General features: G+C 43.7%; 1 long non-coding RNA gene across 2 annotated transcripts in view; it reads left to right on the top strand.

Moving 5' to 3' along the window:
* The window catches only part of LOC307193303, a 47,994-nt gene extending 35,327 nt beyond the window's left edge, over positions 1-12,667 (top strand). The window contains exons 3-4 of one of the 2 annotated variants that reach the window (XR_013830293.1): positions 11,865-11,920; positions 12,252-12,667. This is a non-coding gene — a long non-coding RNA (uncharacterized lncRNA). Of the gene's footprint in view, positions 1-11,864 lie in introns of both variants that reach the window. The other variant, XR_013830294.1, reaches the window with a different exon arrangement.
* Positions 12,668-17,115: the final 4,448 nt, after the last annotated feature.

The raw sequence follows: 17,115 nt of genomic DNA, 5'->3' as shown, positions 1-17,115 counted from the left end.
CTAATTGTTTCAATAATGTCCTTTTTTGCTCAGGATGTAGTCCAGAATCACTCATTGCATTAAGTTCTCATGTCGTCTTATGTCCTTTAATCTGGAATCGTTTTTCATTAAAAAAAAAAAAAATCTTTTACTACTCTGACATTCTTTGAAGAGTACAGGCCAGTTATTTCATAGAATGTTCTTAATTTTTATCTGGTGTTTTCTCATGCTTCCATTTGGATTCTGCATATCTGGTAGGAAAACCACAGAAGTGATACTGTGTCCTTCTTAGTGTTTTACATTGGAGGTATACAATGATATATAAATGAATGAGTATGACTATGTTCCAATAAAACTTTATTTTCGGGCTTCCCTGGTGGCACAGTTGTTGCGAGTCCGCCTGCCGATGCAGGGGTCACGGGTTCGTGCCCCGGTCCGGGAAGATCCCACACGCTGCGGAGCGGCTGGGCCCGTGAGCCATGGCTGCTGAGCCTGCACGTCCGGAGCCTGTGCTCCACAATGGGAGAGGCCATAACAGTGAGAGGCCCGCGTACCGCAAACAAAAACAAAAACTTTATTTTCAAAAAACAGGCAGAGGGATGAATTTGGTCCAGGGACCAACATTTTCCAACCCTTGACTTAGGCTTCAGTGTCCAACATTTGATAGGGTTGACTGAACCTGAGTTCCTTCTGTGAAATGCAAGGTTAAAATACAGAGTAAAAGCTCATTAAGTAGAACTATCTGGGGGCTAAGTCCAGCCCCCTTCATTTAAAAGTCAGAATTGTTGAACATACAGAGAGAATTTCTACAAGTATATCAGGCTACATGTTTTCTAAGTTATCTTTGGTCTCCGGGAGCCAATATTGCCAAGGATGCCCTTTCATATGGTAAAGGCCACCAGAGGAAAATGTCCTTTCTTGTTAGTTGTCCCCATACTTGGGTGTGCGTCATACTCGTTGGTGGAGTTTTCCTCTGTGTGTTCCTGGGCTCTTCTGCTGAAACAGAATCTCAGGAGTGGGTTGAGTTCTGTGTGTTTCTATTTTTAAAGCATTTTCCAGGTGTTCCAGATGAAGCCAGATGAGGGACTGGCACAAAGTGAAGAATTGAGATTCTCAGGGACTTATCTTAATGAAAAGATAAGGATAATCTCTAATTACTGCATTGATTTTATGTAAATAGATTCTTCTAAAGGGTTTGCAATATTTTAAAAGTTAATAAGTAGTTAAAGTACTCTTTCCTAAGCCTGCTCTCTAAACTTGATTGCCACTACTGAGCTGCTTATCAAACTATTTTTTCATGCATAGTGAAAAACAAACTTCAGAACAGCCTCTGCTGGATTTTCAAAAAATAGCAATTATTGGACTCTAAAGAGTCTAAAAAGTGTAGTGGAAATTCAAGCCCATTACCATTTATTCATAAGGACAAGTGACAATCAAAACAGTATCTTTGCTGGATTAAATGTGTTTAAACAAATAGTTAACTATAATACTAGAGGATTAGTATTTTTGGAGGGCTCTATTTTTGATAGAGCTTTAGCTGGTATTCTTTTGATAATCCCTGTTTTTCCTTGGCAGTCGATGCCTCTGTTTGCTTTGGCAATAGTCTTTTAATGTGTTGCATTTTAACATTATACCCGCAGTACAGAATATGAAATTCTGTTTGCCATCAGGTAAGCTGGGGAACTGACAAAATAGTTGTTTGCAAATTGCTTTAGACCTAAGATAGAGAATCTGAAGATATCAATCTAAATGTGGTTTGTTGATGTGAAACTCTAAGCTATTTTTATGTTAAAAATTATATCAATTATTAAGAAAAATTATCTAAGACTTTCAGTGTCATCCTGGGACATTGTCCCACAAGCCCATCCAAGGGTTATTTAGTTCACTAGAGAATGTACTTTTGCTTGAATTATTACTTTCTCTTGCCTAGGGCTCAGACATTGTGAAGTTACATGTTAACCTAGAGACTTTTGTTCATTCGAGTACAAATGGTTTCTGAATGGCAGAGAAGACAACCTCAACGCTTACAGTTTTATTGTCCTGTAGGTCATTAACCAGTTTGGCCTCTAACTCAAGAAAGTAATTTTGCCAGGTTTTTTTAAACTGACTGTGTAAACCTCTGTTCCTTGAATTCTCTTCTGAACTAGCTCTTCTATCCTAATCGTCCCTCATTAGTGGATTACATAAGTTTTTGATTCATGTTTTACATGTGTCAAAGTTGCATGTCTTTCACTTTTTGAAAATCATCTATCTTATTTTTTCTTTAGTGGTCCAAAGTTAGCCGTATTTATTTTCTTACATCGATGACTTTTGATCCTAAATTTTGCTATTTTATAATTGTAGTTGTCAATCATATGAATTAAATATTCTGTCTTTAACCTGTGAAGACAGTTTTTCAAAGTAATCATCAGGAAGACATTTAGTTTAGCTAGAAGATAATTGTTGTGTTCACAGTACACGTGCCAGGTATAGGGTACACTGAGGCAAGTAAGTGGCTCCTGCCACAGCCTTCCTCTGGAGCCTCCAGAGTTTGGTGGGAGGGACAGATAAGCGATGCCATGTGCTGAGTGCTAGGACAGAGATTTGTTCCAGGCAGACAGTCCAGACCTATGGAACTAAGCCTGGCTTTAAGTTCTTTCTTCACTGGAAGGGAGAGCACAGAATTATTCACAAGCTTTATTTAGTCCCTCTTGAGACCAGTAAGACATGAACAGGGCAGCAGCAGAGTAAAGTGCATGACATGGGCTCTGAAGCCAGATGGACTTGGAATGCAACCCTGGCTCCTCCGTTAACTAGTGTGTGACCTTGCAATTGGGTTCAACTGTCTAAGCCTCAGTTTTCTCATCTGCCAAATGAGGATAATAGTACTGATATATAGGATTACTGTAAAGATGAAATGGGACTTGCAGTAAAAGGTTCACTCAGCAGGTCTGGAGTGTTCAAACCTTGTTCCAAAGAAACTGGCCCTTGACGGGCTCCTGGGAGATGACCCCTAAACACTTGGAATATCCTGGCAATTGAGAGTGTCTGTTTACTTGGGACCTTAGGCCACGCCAGATAGTTCAGGCTAACAGTATGATTTATGATGGAGGCCGTGGGTCACACCATTGCAGTTTGAATGCTGGAGGGGCTGGAGACTGAGCAGCTAGGTTGAGCCAGCCTACATGATCGACCACCAATAAAACCCTGGACACCAAGGCTCGGTGACTTCCCTGGTTGACGATACTCTGTGCATGTCGTACGTTGTTGCTGGGATGATTAAGCACTGTCTGTGCAGCCTCAATGGGGGAGGACATCTGGAGGCTCATGCCTGGTCTGTCCTGCACTCTGCCCTATATGCCTTTTACCTTTGCTTATTTTAATCTGTATCCTTTTTCTAGAATAAATGGTAACTATGACTAAAACAGGTTTTCCAAATTGTATGAGTCCTTCTGGCAAATCACTGAATCTTGGGGGGGTTGTGAGGACGCCCAAAACAGGTATAAAGAATAGAAGGTGCTTTGCTCGGCGCCTGGCTTAGAGTCAATTTGGTTCCATCTTTACTCAACTTCTGATGCGTGGCTTGTCCATCCTTTCCAGCCCTGTTATGACCCTTTGGACCCAATGACTGATGTTGCTTTCTCTGCTTGATCTAAAGATTGTTTTCTGGAGACTTTGTTCTGGCGAAGAAAATATCCAACCTCAGATGGTTGACTGATGACGATATTACTAAACAAGGGTCCCTGCGCGTTTAGGCCTAATAATCTATGGCCTGCGCTGGTGGTTAACTTCTGATGCAGGTCTATGTCTTACCTCCCCGACTGGATTATAATTCATGGGAAGTAAATAGTGCTTTTCGTTTCCTTGCTGTGCACAGTGCCTGGTGCCTGAGGTGACAGCATGGCCTAATGGGAAGGCTGGGTTTTAGAGTCAGAAAAAGCTGGGCTCAAATGCAACTCAGCTCTTTACCTGCCACGTCAACTTGGACAAGTTGTTCAACCTCTCCGAGGTCAATACATTTGCACCGTTACCTATTCCACAGGGTTATTAGGAGTTTGATGGTGTCCTGCCTGGCTCAGACCTAAGACAGCAATACCAGCATTTTGAGTTAGGTGGCCCACTCAGGAAGGTTGTTTGTGCACTTTGTGTAGATAAAACTTCTCTAACTGGCATAGAATGTTAGGGGACCCTTAGATGGAGTTTCAGCTCCATCCTCTGGTTTGCATGGGCCCCTGGAGTTTCTTAGGAACGAACATGAACTTCACCTATAACCAGGGCTCAGAAATAAACAGACACTGCTGATGGACTGCAGGGCAGGACAAGCGATAAAAGGCAGTTTGCAGGTAGGGACAAATGATTACTTATTGAAGACTGGCTGAAAGCATCTTACTATATGTCAGATTCCATTCTAAGCAATTAAAGCGTAAGGGCTCTTTTAATCTTCCTAACCCCGATGAAGGAGGTCAGTTTTTGAATTTGGAAACTGAGGTCCAGAGAATGTAAGTAACTTGTCCAAGGTGACACAGCTGGTAAGTGGCAGAGCTGGGCTTGAGAGCCAGGCTCTTAAACTTTACACAGCATGGCTCTCATTGAACTAACTGCCTTCCACAGCGCCAGCACACCCAGAGCAGGAGAAGCAGTGGTGAAAATAGGGGCTCTTTATTACTGGAAACATAATCAACTCTCTTGGGGAAAGCTTTCTCAGAGAGTTGGGTGATAAAACAGAAGTCACTATAGCATGAGAGGTCCGCTGCCCCTGCATCAAAAGAGTTAGACATCTGAGGAGGAAAGGGCTTCTCCCTATTGAGAGAGAGAGGTAAATCCTGGAGACTGGCAGGCTGGGAGTGTAAGGCTTTCAGAAAGCAGCCGCAGCAGAGGGACCAGGCATGGCAACCAGGACCTCTGTGGGCTGGGTAGACCAGGTGGCCCAAATGCAGTGTTGGCTCCTTATTAAAGCTCTGTACATGAGGATGAGGAATCAGGGTGCTGGCAGCCCAGATCTACAGCCAGATACCAGAATAACACATTCCCTTTTCATCTTTTTAAGACTTCTTATTGGAGTATATGAAAGAAACGGGAAATGCACACACCATGTATCCAGTTCAATGAACATTTATAGACTGATCCCAGCCTGTGACCAGGATCAAGAATCAAAATGTAACCAACACCCAGAAGTACCACTTGTACTTCAAGTACAAGTGGTACTTCAAGCCCGCTGTCATCCCTCCCCAAGGACACCACCATCCTGACATCTAAAGCCTTTGGTTCATTTTGCCTAATTTTTATCTTTTTTCCTCCCTCTTATTCTAATTGCTTTATTGAGTTAAAATTTTTGTAAACTGATGAAATATGTGTGAAAAAAGAGAGATGTAGTTTTTTTTTCTTTTTTATATCTTTGTTGGAGTAGAATTGCTTTACAATGTTGTGTTAGTTTCTGTTGTACAACAAAGTGAATCAGCTCTATGTATGCATATATCCCCATATCTCCTCACTCCTCACTCTCACCCACCCTCCCTATCCCACTTCTCTAGGTCGTCACAAAGCATTGAGCTGCTCTCCCAGTGCTATGCAGCAGCTTCCCACTAGCCATCCAGTTTACATTTGGTAGTGTATATATATCCATGCCATTCTCTCACTTCATCCCAGCTTCCCCTTCCCACCCTGTGTCCTCAAGTCCATTCTCTACGTCTGCATCTTTATTCCTGCCCTGCCACTAGGTTCATCAATACTGTTTCTTAGATTCCATATATGTGCATTAGCATACGGCATTTGTTTTTCTCTTTCTGACTTACTTCACTCTGTATGACAGACCCTAGGTCCATCCACCTCACTACAAATAACTCAATTTCGTTCCTTTCTATGGCTGAGTAATATTCCATTGTATATATGTGCCAGATCTTTATCCATTCATCTGTTGATGGACATTTAGGTTGCTTCCATGTCCTGACTATTGTAAATAGTGCCACAGTGAACATTGGGGTTCATGTGTCTGTTTGAATTATGGTCTTCTCAGGGTATATGCCCAGTAGTGGGATTGCTGGGTCATATGGTAGTTCTATTTTTAGTTTTTTAAGGAACCTCCATACTGTCCTCCATAGTGGCTGTATCAATTTACATTCCCACCAGAAGTGCAAGAGGGTTCCCTTTTATCCACACCCTCTCCAGCATTTATCGTTTCTAGATTTTTTGATGATGGCCATTCTGACTGGTGTGAGGTGGTACCTCACTGTGGTTTTGATTTGCATTTCTCTAATGATTAGTGATGTTGAGCATCCTTTCATGTGTTTGTTGGCAATCTGTATGTCTTCTTTGGAGAAATGTCTGTTTAGGTCTTGTGCTCATTTTTGGATTGGGTTGTTGTTGTTGTCATCTTCATATTGAGCTGCATGAGCTGCTTGTATATTCTGGCGATTAATCCTTTGTCAGTTGCTTTGTTTGCAAATATTTTCTCCCATTCTGAGAGTTGTCTTTTTGTCTTGCTTAAGGTTTCCTTTGCTGTGCAAAAGCTTTTAACTTTCATTAGGTCCCATTTGTTTATTTTTGATTATTTCCCTTACTCTAGGAGGTGGCTCAAAAAAGATCTTGCTGTGATTTATGTCAAAGAGTGTTCTGCCTATGTTTTCCTCTAAGAGCTTTATAGTGTCTGGCCTTACATTTAGGTCTTTAATCCATTTTGAGTTTATTTTTGTGTATGGTGTTAGGAAGTGTTAATTTCATTTTTTTACATGTAGCTGTCCAGTTTTCCCAGCTCTATTTATTGAAGAGGCTGTCTTTTCTCTATTGTATATTATATTCTTGCCTTCTTTATCAAAGATAAGGTGACCATATGTGCGTGGGTTTCTCTCTGGGCTTTCTATACTGTTCCATTGATCTATATTTCTGCTTTTGTGCCAGTACCATACTATCTTGATTACTGTAGCTTTGTTGTATAGTCTGAAGTCAGGGAGCCTGGTTCCTCCAGCTCCGTTTTTCTTTCTCAAGATTGCTTTTGCTATTCAGGGTCTTCTGTGTTTCCATAGAAATTGTAAAATTTTTTGTTCTAGTTCTGTGAAAAATGCCGTTGGTAATTTGATAGGGATTGCATCAAATCTGTAGATTGCTTTGGGTAATATTGTCATTTTCACAATGTTGATTCTTCCAATCCAAGAACATGGTATATCTCTCCATCTGTTTATATCATCTTTAATTTCTTTCATCAGTGTCTTATAGTTTTCTGCATACAGGTCTTTTACCTCCTTAGGTAGGTTTATTCCTAGGTATTTTATTCTTTTTGCTGCAGTGGTAAATGGGAGTGTTTCCTTGATTTCTCTTTCTGATTTTTCATTGTTAGTGTATAGGAGTGCAAGAGATTCCTGTGCATTAATTTTGTATCCTGCTACTTTACCAGATTCATTGATTAGCTCTAGTAGTTTTCTGGTGGCATCTTTACAATTTTCTATGTATAGTATAATGCAATTTAAACTGACTGCTTTGGTAAAGACAAAGGTGGTTGCAAAAAATTGCCGTCAAAGTTAGTGTGGGTGAGACAAGCATAAAAGATTGGGAAAAAGAATAAAAATCTCAAGGGAAACTACACTGAGATTGCTTTGCAAGTAGCCTTAAACTTTTGTTTGGCTTTCAAGAAGCCAACACTAGAAATCATAGATAATGCATTATGGTTATGGTTGAAGCAAAAAACCCAACTTAGAGCACCAATGAGGGGATCCACATTTAAAAAAGTAAATAAGGTTTAGCCCAACATCAAAATACTGGTGTATGTAAGTACATTTTTAGGGTTTAATTAAAATGTTAATGTGCATATCATTTTTAATGATTCCCCACTTTAATGGGCTCTTTTCTCTCTTAGCTTTGAGATATAATTGACGTATAACATTGTGTAAATTTAAGGTGTACCATGTGATGGTTTGGTACACATATATATTGTGAAATGCTTACCACAGTAAGGTTGGTTAACCCATCCTTCCCCTCACATAAGTGCCATTTTGTTGCTATTGTTAGGGTGAGGAGATTTGGTACCTACTCTGATAAGAACTTTCAAATACACGATACAGTATTGTTAGAAGTAGTGACCATGCTGTACATTAGATCCTGCGAACTTCTTCCTCTGTAACTGGAAGTTTGTACCCATTGCCCTACGTGGCCCCATTACCACCCCCCCAAAACCCTCCAGCCTCTGGCCACTACCATTTATTCTCTGTTCTGTGATTTTGGCATTTTTAGATTCCACATCTAAAAGAGATCATACAGTATTTGTCTTTCTCTGTCTGACTTATTTCACTAAGTGTAATGCCTTCAAGGTTCATCAAACGTTGCTGCAGATGGCAGGATTCCCTCCTTTTTTATGGCTGAATAATATTCCATGGTGTACATGTAGGTATATATATACATACACACACACATATATATGTATACATCCCCCTCCCCCCCCACATCTTCTTTATCCGTGCATCCGTTGATGGACAGTTAGGTTGTTCCCATGTCTTGGCTATTGTGAATAATGCTGCCATGAACATAGGGGTGCATGTATATCTTCAAGACAGTAATTTCGTTTCCTTTGGAAGTGAGGTGGGATTGCTAAAGCGTATCGGTTTTGATCTTTATATTAATGGGATCATTCCTGTGTTTTCTGTTGTGTCCTCCTTCTTTGCACAGCTGTGTGTCTGTGCTCTTTATCCGTACTGTTGTGGGTGCAAGTTGCTCATTCACTCTCATTGTGGCTTAATGTTCCGTTGAGTACATGTATTGAATAGCACAACATTTTCATCCACTCTGTTGTTCATGGGCACTGGGGCATAGTTTCCAACTGGGGGCCCCCTCCCCTTTTGAGGATCCATAGAGAGACACAAGAAGGGGGAAGTTTGAGACTCTTTCATGGGAGGGAACTAGGGGCAAATTCTTATGGTAATTGTCTTAGGACTCACAACAGGGGATTCTCAGAAATATTTGGAGACGAGGAATGAACAGGGACCTGAGTTCTGAAATGTGAGGGGTTGCCTGGACATTTGCCTTCATTTGTGGTCAACACCTGGAGAAGCCTGTTATGCATGGGTTATGAGGATTGGAAACAATACATGAAACACCTAACCTGGCACCAAATAGGCACCCAATAAACGGAAGTGGTGGATATTATTATGCACACACTGAATAGTCACTGTTAACTTTATGAATCAATATTTATGTGTAACAAAAATGGGATATGCTGGGGCTTCCCTGGTGGCGCAGTGGTTGAGAGTCCGCCTGCTGATGCAGGGGACACGGGTTCGTGCCCCGGTCCGGGAGGATCCCACGTGCCACGGAGCGGCTGGGCCCATGAGCCATGGCCGCTGGGCTTGTGCGTCTGGAGCCTGTGCTCTGCAACGGGAGAGGCCACGACGGTGAGAGGCCCGCGTACCACAAAAACAAAACAAAACAAAAAAAAGGGATATGCTAATAAGAAAGAGAAAGGTGTGTGAAAAGTTGTACATCGTCCAAGTGGGTACTGTTTTCATCCTCCCTGGAGGCCACAGAGGCCTACAGCAGACTGGGAGGGCTTCAGGCACAGAATACAGCCAAAAGGAACCCTAGGAAGTTCCATTCAACCCCTTCATTTAGCACACAGAAGGTAGAGAGTTCTGTGACTTGTCCCTGGGAGCCTCTGAGTGACTGCTTGTCAGCTTGTAAAGGCAGAACCAGGAGTCCTGGTCAAAGGAGAGAAAGAAGCACACCTCACCCAAAGAGGCAGGGATGAGGGGTGGGGGAATTCATTGGTTTACAAAGTCGATTTGTTGAAGGTTAGGTGGAAGATAGCCTTAGGATCATTTGGAAACCTGGTCTGGAATGTTCCAGGACTCTCCACTCATCTCTTAGTTGGTTTTTTCCTCTCAGAAGACTTTCTTCCCAAAGCAGAAGTAGGCATCTCAGCTTCACTACCGGAGAGGGGCCATCTCACTTCCTCAGTCCCTAAAATTAGGGGGAGGCTCTGATTGGTCTTGTTGGGGCTTATACTTCCCCTTGTGGCTCGGGAAGGAATGCTAGGGTATGCTTTAATTGGCAGCCTCCTTTAGAAATATGTGTTTTTGGGGGAGGACCAGTTCCGCCAAAGAAGGAGAGTAGTATTTCTGGAAGAAGCAATGCGGGGGGGGGGGGGCAGGCAGAAAAACCGCTAGGTATCCATGGTTTCAGGTAAGATGCTTTGGATTGCAAGTAACAAATCCTAACAGTGAGGGCAGTTTGTTGGCTCACATGACTTAAAAATTTCAACATTTTGGTTAGGTTCAAGGAACCTAGCTTCAGGAACATTTTGATTAGATTCAAACTCCTTTTTTCTGTTATTTCCTTTTGTTGGATATTTCCTGCTGTGAGTGTTAGTTTCATCCTCAGCCTAGCTTCCAGGACAAAAAAATATTCATGTCATCCACTGAAGTCCCAAGGTTCATTCTGATTGGACTGGGTTAGGTCACAAGTCTAGCCCTGGCCCATTTTGTTGTGGTCAAGTGGAATACACTAGTTGGCTTTTCCTAGATCTTGGTCCACCTCTGGAGCTATGGGAGAGTTGGCTGCCCTAGCAGAGAGAAGCATGGATGCTAGGGTTGGGGAGCAAGCCACAGGGACCCACTTTATCATTAAGAAGACAAAGATAGGTTAAAGAAATTACCCCAGATCACACACCTAGTAAATGGTAGTTATAAGATTTGAGCTGAAGTGAGCTAAAGTCCACTTAATCCCCAAGATCATGAGCATTTGACTAGAATTCCTGTCATATGAAGCTGTCCCTGTTCTCTGCTGCTGCATTACACACTACTTCAAACAGTACTTAAAACAGTAACAAATCATGATTTCTCACAATTCTGCAATCTGGGCCGAGCTCATCTGGGCATTTATTCTGTTCCATGGGGCTGGATCATCCAGGATGGCTTTTCATTCACAGGTCTCGTGCCTCCGTTGGGGTGGCTGGAAGAGCTGGGTGTTTTTAGGCATTTCTCTCTCCACTGAGCTCACCAGTAGGCTAGATAGACTTTTTCACATGGTGGCCCAGGCTTCCAAGTATAAGTAAGGCATCACTTCCAAAAGGATAAGCCTCTGCTTATGCCATCCTTGCCCATTTTCACTGGCCAAAACAAGTCACATGGCCATGCCCAGCATCAATGTGGGAAGAATCTACACAAGGTTGTGAATATCAGAAGGCTTAGGTTATTGGAGACCAACCAATGTAATGACCTCAGTGGTGTACTTTTGTCTCCTTCCAATGTAGAAACTATTCTGCCCTAAGGCAAGGAGCAGAAGCCTTTTTTTTTTTTTAAATTTATTCATTTTTAAAATTTATTTCTTTATTTTTGGCTGCATTGGGTCTTCATTGCTGCACATGGGCTTTCTCTAGTTGCAGCGAGCGGGGGCTACTCTTCATTGCGGTGTACGGGCTTCTCGTTGCAGTGCTTCTCTTGTTGTACAGCATGGGCTCTAGGTGCGCGGGCTTCAGTAGTTGTAGCACGTGGGCTCAGTAGTTGTGGTGCATGGGCTTAGTTGCTCCGTGGCATGTGGCATCTTCCCGGACCAGCACTCGAACCCATGTCCCCTGCATTGGCAGGCGGGTTCTCAACCACTGCACCACCAGGGAAGCCCCGGAGTTTTATTTTTATTTGGTTTTATTTTTTAAGCATAGGCTGAACTTTGAGTTGTTTGATTTGGTTTCTCCCCCTTAGGTTTTGTTTTGAGAGCTTCATATGTCTGAAGTAAAGCCATGGTAGGATGCCATACCGTTCATCATCTTTTTCAGACACCCAAAGCCTATGTTTTACTTTTGGCATTCTGCTGGGACAAAAAGAGGAGAGTATTTCAGAAGGGAGGCCATTTGTCACCCACCCAGTGGTCTCCTATAAGGCTGTTGTGTGTTGTTCAACTAATAAATATCTAATCTCTGCTCTCCCCAGGACCTGGGTGATCTGTCTGCTTTGAGCTGGTTGCAGGCATTCCATGTCTTCTGTTGGTAAGTAAAGCAGCTTTAAAATTGGTATCTTTTTCCTATAAAGCTTGTCTTCCTGATTCTATCTCTTTCCTTCTCCCCTTCTAATGTAAAACCAGTTTGAATATATTCAAGTTTCTAAACTGCAGGGTTAGGATTTGTCAAGCCCAATATTCTTAACATATACATTTTTGTTTTTGGAGGGTGTGTGAGAATGTTTATTTTTATTTTCTGGTTCCCTTCAAGGGACACGGTGCAACCGTTTTCTTAATTCAGTTCCACTTCTTTCCACATATGGATACTGTTTAAAGCTTCGTATTTTATTATCTCCTCTCATTGCTCTTTTATCTCCTAGCTTGGCATTTTTGGAGGAACTTATTCTATTGATGTGTCCACCCCACTTTAGCTGTTTCTCTAACTCTGGTTTCATGGCTCATAAAGAAGAAACAATTTGAGAGCATCACATTCCTGGGGACTCTCGGTGGTAAATGTTTTGAAGTCACATGATGGCTCCGTCCAGTGGATTTCCAGACTGTTTGCAAAGAGTGAGTCAAGTTTCCATCCTAGTCCAGAAAATCAAAATTGGATATCAGTTTCCCTTTCTGAGATGCTGAAGCGTGGAGAATGCCGTTAGAATACCGATAGCTTTTGGCATCTCTGGGTCTGCAGGATGAATTTCCTGAGGGTTCATTAGAGACTGAGCCTGTATACTGCTCAGTCTACTCCTCAGTAGGGTGTTGGTTTCTGGCTCAGTGCAACTGAGAACCGTCTGAAGGGAGATCACATGAAGCTGTGAGATTATTTACAGTTCTTGCCATTTCACTTGAACTGGAGGGTGTTCCAGCCACATGGAAGTAAGATATGGATTCTTCCAGGGCTGGAAGGAATCTGAGATATCAAGTCTATTCTCATTTATTAAATGACCTTTTCCAGCTAAATAAGGCTCTTTCCTGGCTCAGGACAATTTCCATGGATGATTTCTGACTTTGGCCCCCTTTTTGACCTCTAAGCCAAACCCTGTGTATCAGAGTTGATTAAGCCTCCACCCTGGTCTCTCCTTGTTAGGGGTTGTGGGAAGCCCTAGCCAGGCCCATTTTTAGGGAAAATTTTGCACCAGCCCCTCAATGATTTGTGTGCCCATCCTTCAGTGTAGCGTTGTTGCTTTCCCAGTCCATATAGATCTAGCTGGAATCATCAGACCGACCATTTGAGTTCTAGCCAATGGAATATGGGCAGAAGTGATGAAACCACTTCCAGATCTGTCCCCCAACCCCTGCCGTGTGATCCCGTATGTGCATTCTTTCCTAGAATGCCGGCTGATGTCAACTCCCAGGGCCAGGGGATGGGACCCAGGTGTGGAAGAGCCCCTGCCAGCTGTGTCCACGGTGGCTGTGTGAGCCGAGGTCTGACTCCTCTGTTCCCCACTGTGTCCCCTGCCCCCCACCACTAGTTCTACCATGGAGCTTATGTAAGAAAAATTCAACAACTCTATATTTTGTTAAGCCTCTGAGAAATTGTAGCGCGTTGGTTATGACAGAGAGTATTAGCTGAACTCATACTCAGGGAATTTCTAGTCTTTCATGGGCTGCTGGCCACTACTTCCACCTTGGGCATATCCACTGTGAGGAAAAGTCAGGAGACCTCTCATTGGTCTCAGCTGTTCATTCCTTTTCAAACTTGCTGAAGCTTGTGAGTAGAAATGCTTGATACCCTTGAGTTTCATTTCTGCCTTTCCCTGAACCAAAGGCTGGTTCTTTCCAACCCGGGCCTAAGATAAACTTGCTTTTTGACTACCATTTGCTGTTCTCTATGTAAGTGACGAACGTTAATTAAGTCCCTGTTAATTAAGTCTGTCTAGCCCTGGGCCGGGACTAAGAGAAATAGCAAAGAATCCAGTTTTTCTTCTCAAATTTTATAAATTAAATAGAGAATCAAGAGATCCATACAGAAATCAACTAGAGGATAATATGATGCCATGTGTAAACATATTCTATAGGAATTCAGCAAAGGGAAAGATTCGTGTGGACTGACTGCTTGGTCGGAGAAACTTTTAGCCGATGGAAGGATTCTATGTGGCCTAGAAGGGAGCCTGGGCACCAGAGTGATGTGAAGTCTCATAAGCCCTGCTTAGCACGAAAAGAGCCCATCCTCTTCTCTCTGGAGCAAGGGAGTTAGGTTTGGCCAAGCAAAGCTGAGGATTTGAGGTGACTGGAGAAGGCCAGAGGGGTGCGGAGAATGACTGGTATTTACACTCTGTTCTCACTGGGTTCCTCCTGGGAGATGAATGCAGGATGGAAAGGGACGAGCCTGAGGGTTGGTTTCCCTTGTTCTAGGCCTTGGAGGGCACATAACCCCTCTGGGGTCTCTGTCCTTAGCACACACTCCCCTCTGCCAGTGGTGTGCTGCAGTCAACTCTATTGGCTTGAGAGGATTGATGGATACATTTTCAGGAATGTTGTAGCCAGCTGTTAAACCCATCTATTAGGATTATAAATTAAACGGTGTAAGTCTTATATAAATTTACAATTTAACAAACTATATTAAAACAAAGATAATCACAACTGAAACTCATCACTTCCCTGGTATTTGCTACAGTTTTCTATTATCTATGCTTTGCAGGTTACTTACAACTGTTGTAGCTGTTTGGTGGTCTTATGGGCTGAATTATGTCTCCCCAAATTTATATGTGATGTTCTAATCCCCCAGTCTCAGAATGTGACCTTATATAGAAGTAGGGTTTTGCAGATGTATTAGTTAAGATGAGGTCATTAGGGTGGTCCCTTCGTCCAGTACGCCTGATGTCCTTATAAAAAGGGAAAATTTGGACACAGGCATACATACAGAGAGAACACCGTGTGAATGTGGAGAGATCAGGGCAATGCTGCAGAAGCCAAGAAATGCCAAAGATGTGGCCAGCAAATTCCCAGAAGGTAGGAAAGAGGCCTGGAACTGATTACCCTTCCCAGCCCTTGGAAGGATCCCACCCCACTGACACCTTGGTCTGAGACTTCCAGCCTCCAGAACTCTGAGAGAGTTAAGTTTCTGTCATTGAAGGCGCCCCATCTGTGGTGCTCTGTGAGACAGCCCCAGGAAGCGAATCCAGGTGGAAACACTGTACTGTGGAACCATGTGCCCCTCCCACCGCTCCCTGCCACGCCCCCTCCCCTAGCTCCTCATTCTTTGACTTCTGTTGAGAGCTTGAAATCTACCAGAGTAGGCTGATTTGTAAACACACCCCACAAATAAGGGTTTGATTCATCATTTCCTTGGTCGTCTAGACAAGGGGTAGGTAAAGTACAGCCTGTGGGCCAAATCTGGGCCCCCTTCTGGTTTTGTAAAAAGTTGTATTGGAACGTGGCTGTGCTCACTCCTTTATGTATTGTCCGTGGCCGCTTTCACCCTAAAAGGGCGAAAGGGCTCACAAAGTTGGCAATATTATCTGTCCCTTTAGAGGAAAAGTCTGCTGACCTTTGGCCTGCAGTTAAGAAAGTGATGTGGACAATGTTAGAAACACAGATAAAACTTTAAAGTGTGCCTCTGTGTAGCCATTACATTGTGATAGCACAGAAAATTGAGAAAATATGCTTCCAGTATTTGAAGACTATTATCTGATTCTGCAGAGAAGTTGCTCTTACCATGGACAAATGAGTGAAGTTCTGACATAGATCTTTGTCATTTTGCTCTCCTCTTGTTCAGCATATGTGTCAGGAATATCCTTGTTCGTCAGTGACAACCTTAGGGTTGGCAACAGACATGAGAGTTTGTGGAAAATCAGTGGAAGCATCTGTGAGAATCAGTTGGCTATAGGGAATTTACTTGTGTGTATTTATAACAGACCTATGTCTGTATACATAGGCACATACCTATGTCCCCTGGAGAGCCTGTTGTTGAACATTTACCAGCACGCCATGCCCCCAACCTCCACGCAACACTCACAGCTGAGTAGAGGCCACCCAGTGTGTGGGTTTGTTGCCGTATGACTTTGGCCTTGGCTAGGTTTCACTACTGTGTCGATTTGGCTTGTCTAGAAGAGCACTGCTGGTGGAAGCAATTGCGGTAGAAAAGCTCAGGGGCACCAAGGAGCTTGGCCAAGCTAAGATCTGCTCTGGACGAGGAACATGCCAAGCATTCCCGGGTGAAGTGGACCTGCTGGCCCGCTGATGGAGGGGCTCAAAAGCAAATCCAAGTTCGGACTTGCTCCCACCAGCAGTAGAAGTCCTTATGCAAGGGAGTGACAGGGTGAACGTGCTGATTTAAGAAGACCTATCTGGTGACAACATGAGGGACACATGGGGCAGAAGACCAGCTGGGGGCTATTGCAACCCGTGCCTTAGAAAAGCCTCAGAACGTGATGGCTCTGCCCGAGGCATGTGTTCTGGCATTTGAAAGGAAGACTGGCCAAAGGTTAAGAAATGGGATCGTTGCTTGTTTGTGGAAGTCTCAGTGGACCCCCAGAGCCTGCAAAACAGAAAAATAGAGAAGCAGTTCTGAAAAGCTTTTTCAAACGGCTGTCATGTGGCTTTCTACCATCCCTCTGCTGCTTTCTGGGTGTTCAGTAGAAAGGAAGAAATAGTTTTTCAGTAACTTTTGCTCAACCACAAACAGATATGCATGGAGGGTCTCACTTTAAAACTGAGACTGTGCATTTGCGGTAAATTGGGAAGGCTAGGGGCTCCCTGGAGACTATATGAGGGGGGTGCTCCCATAGCACCTTGGGTTCACCCCTCGCAGAGCCCTGCAACCTCTGCCCGGCCTTCCTGGCCTGTGAGGGCAGATGCTGAGGCCGTTTTCCACAGTGTAGCTGCCCGTGACTTTGGGAACCTGTCACCACCCCCCTCACCCCAGCAAGGAAGTGACTTCAACCAGCATCTGTTCAGAGCCCCTTCCCCACTGGGAGCATCCATCCCTTGCCTCTTCCTTCTGAGCCCAGGTTGATTGAAGGCAGGAAGGATTTAAGGAGCTCTGGTTTGACGCTCTGGCACGAAGCCACCAGACCTCAGTTTGCTTCCTACCTGCTGAGTTGGGTCCAGTACTGGTTACTGGGCTTGTGCTTTCTCCTGATGCCAGATGGAACAGGTCTGTCCCCGGCGGCCCCCTGCTCAGCGCTCCAGACCCCTGAGAACTGGGGTTTGGATTTGTTCATGCCGGTCTCTCTGTGGCTTGCAGAAACGGATTCCTGCCCCTGGTCCCTAGCCCACAGCCTTGGTTACCTGCTGACG

The sequence above is a fragment of the Stenella coeruleoalba genome, assembly GCF_951394435.1.
Source record: "Stenella coeruleoalba genome assembly, chromosome: 10".
In the NCBI taxonomy this organism is placed as follows: Eukaryota; Metazoa; Chordata; class Mammalia; order Artiodactyla; family Delphinidae; genus Stenella; species Stenella coeruleoalba.
This window is presented reverse-complemented; position numbering and strand designations above follow the sequence as displayed.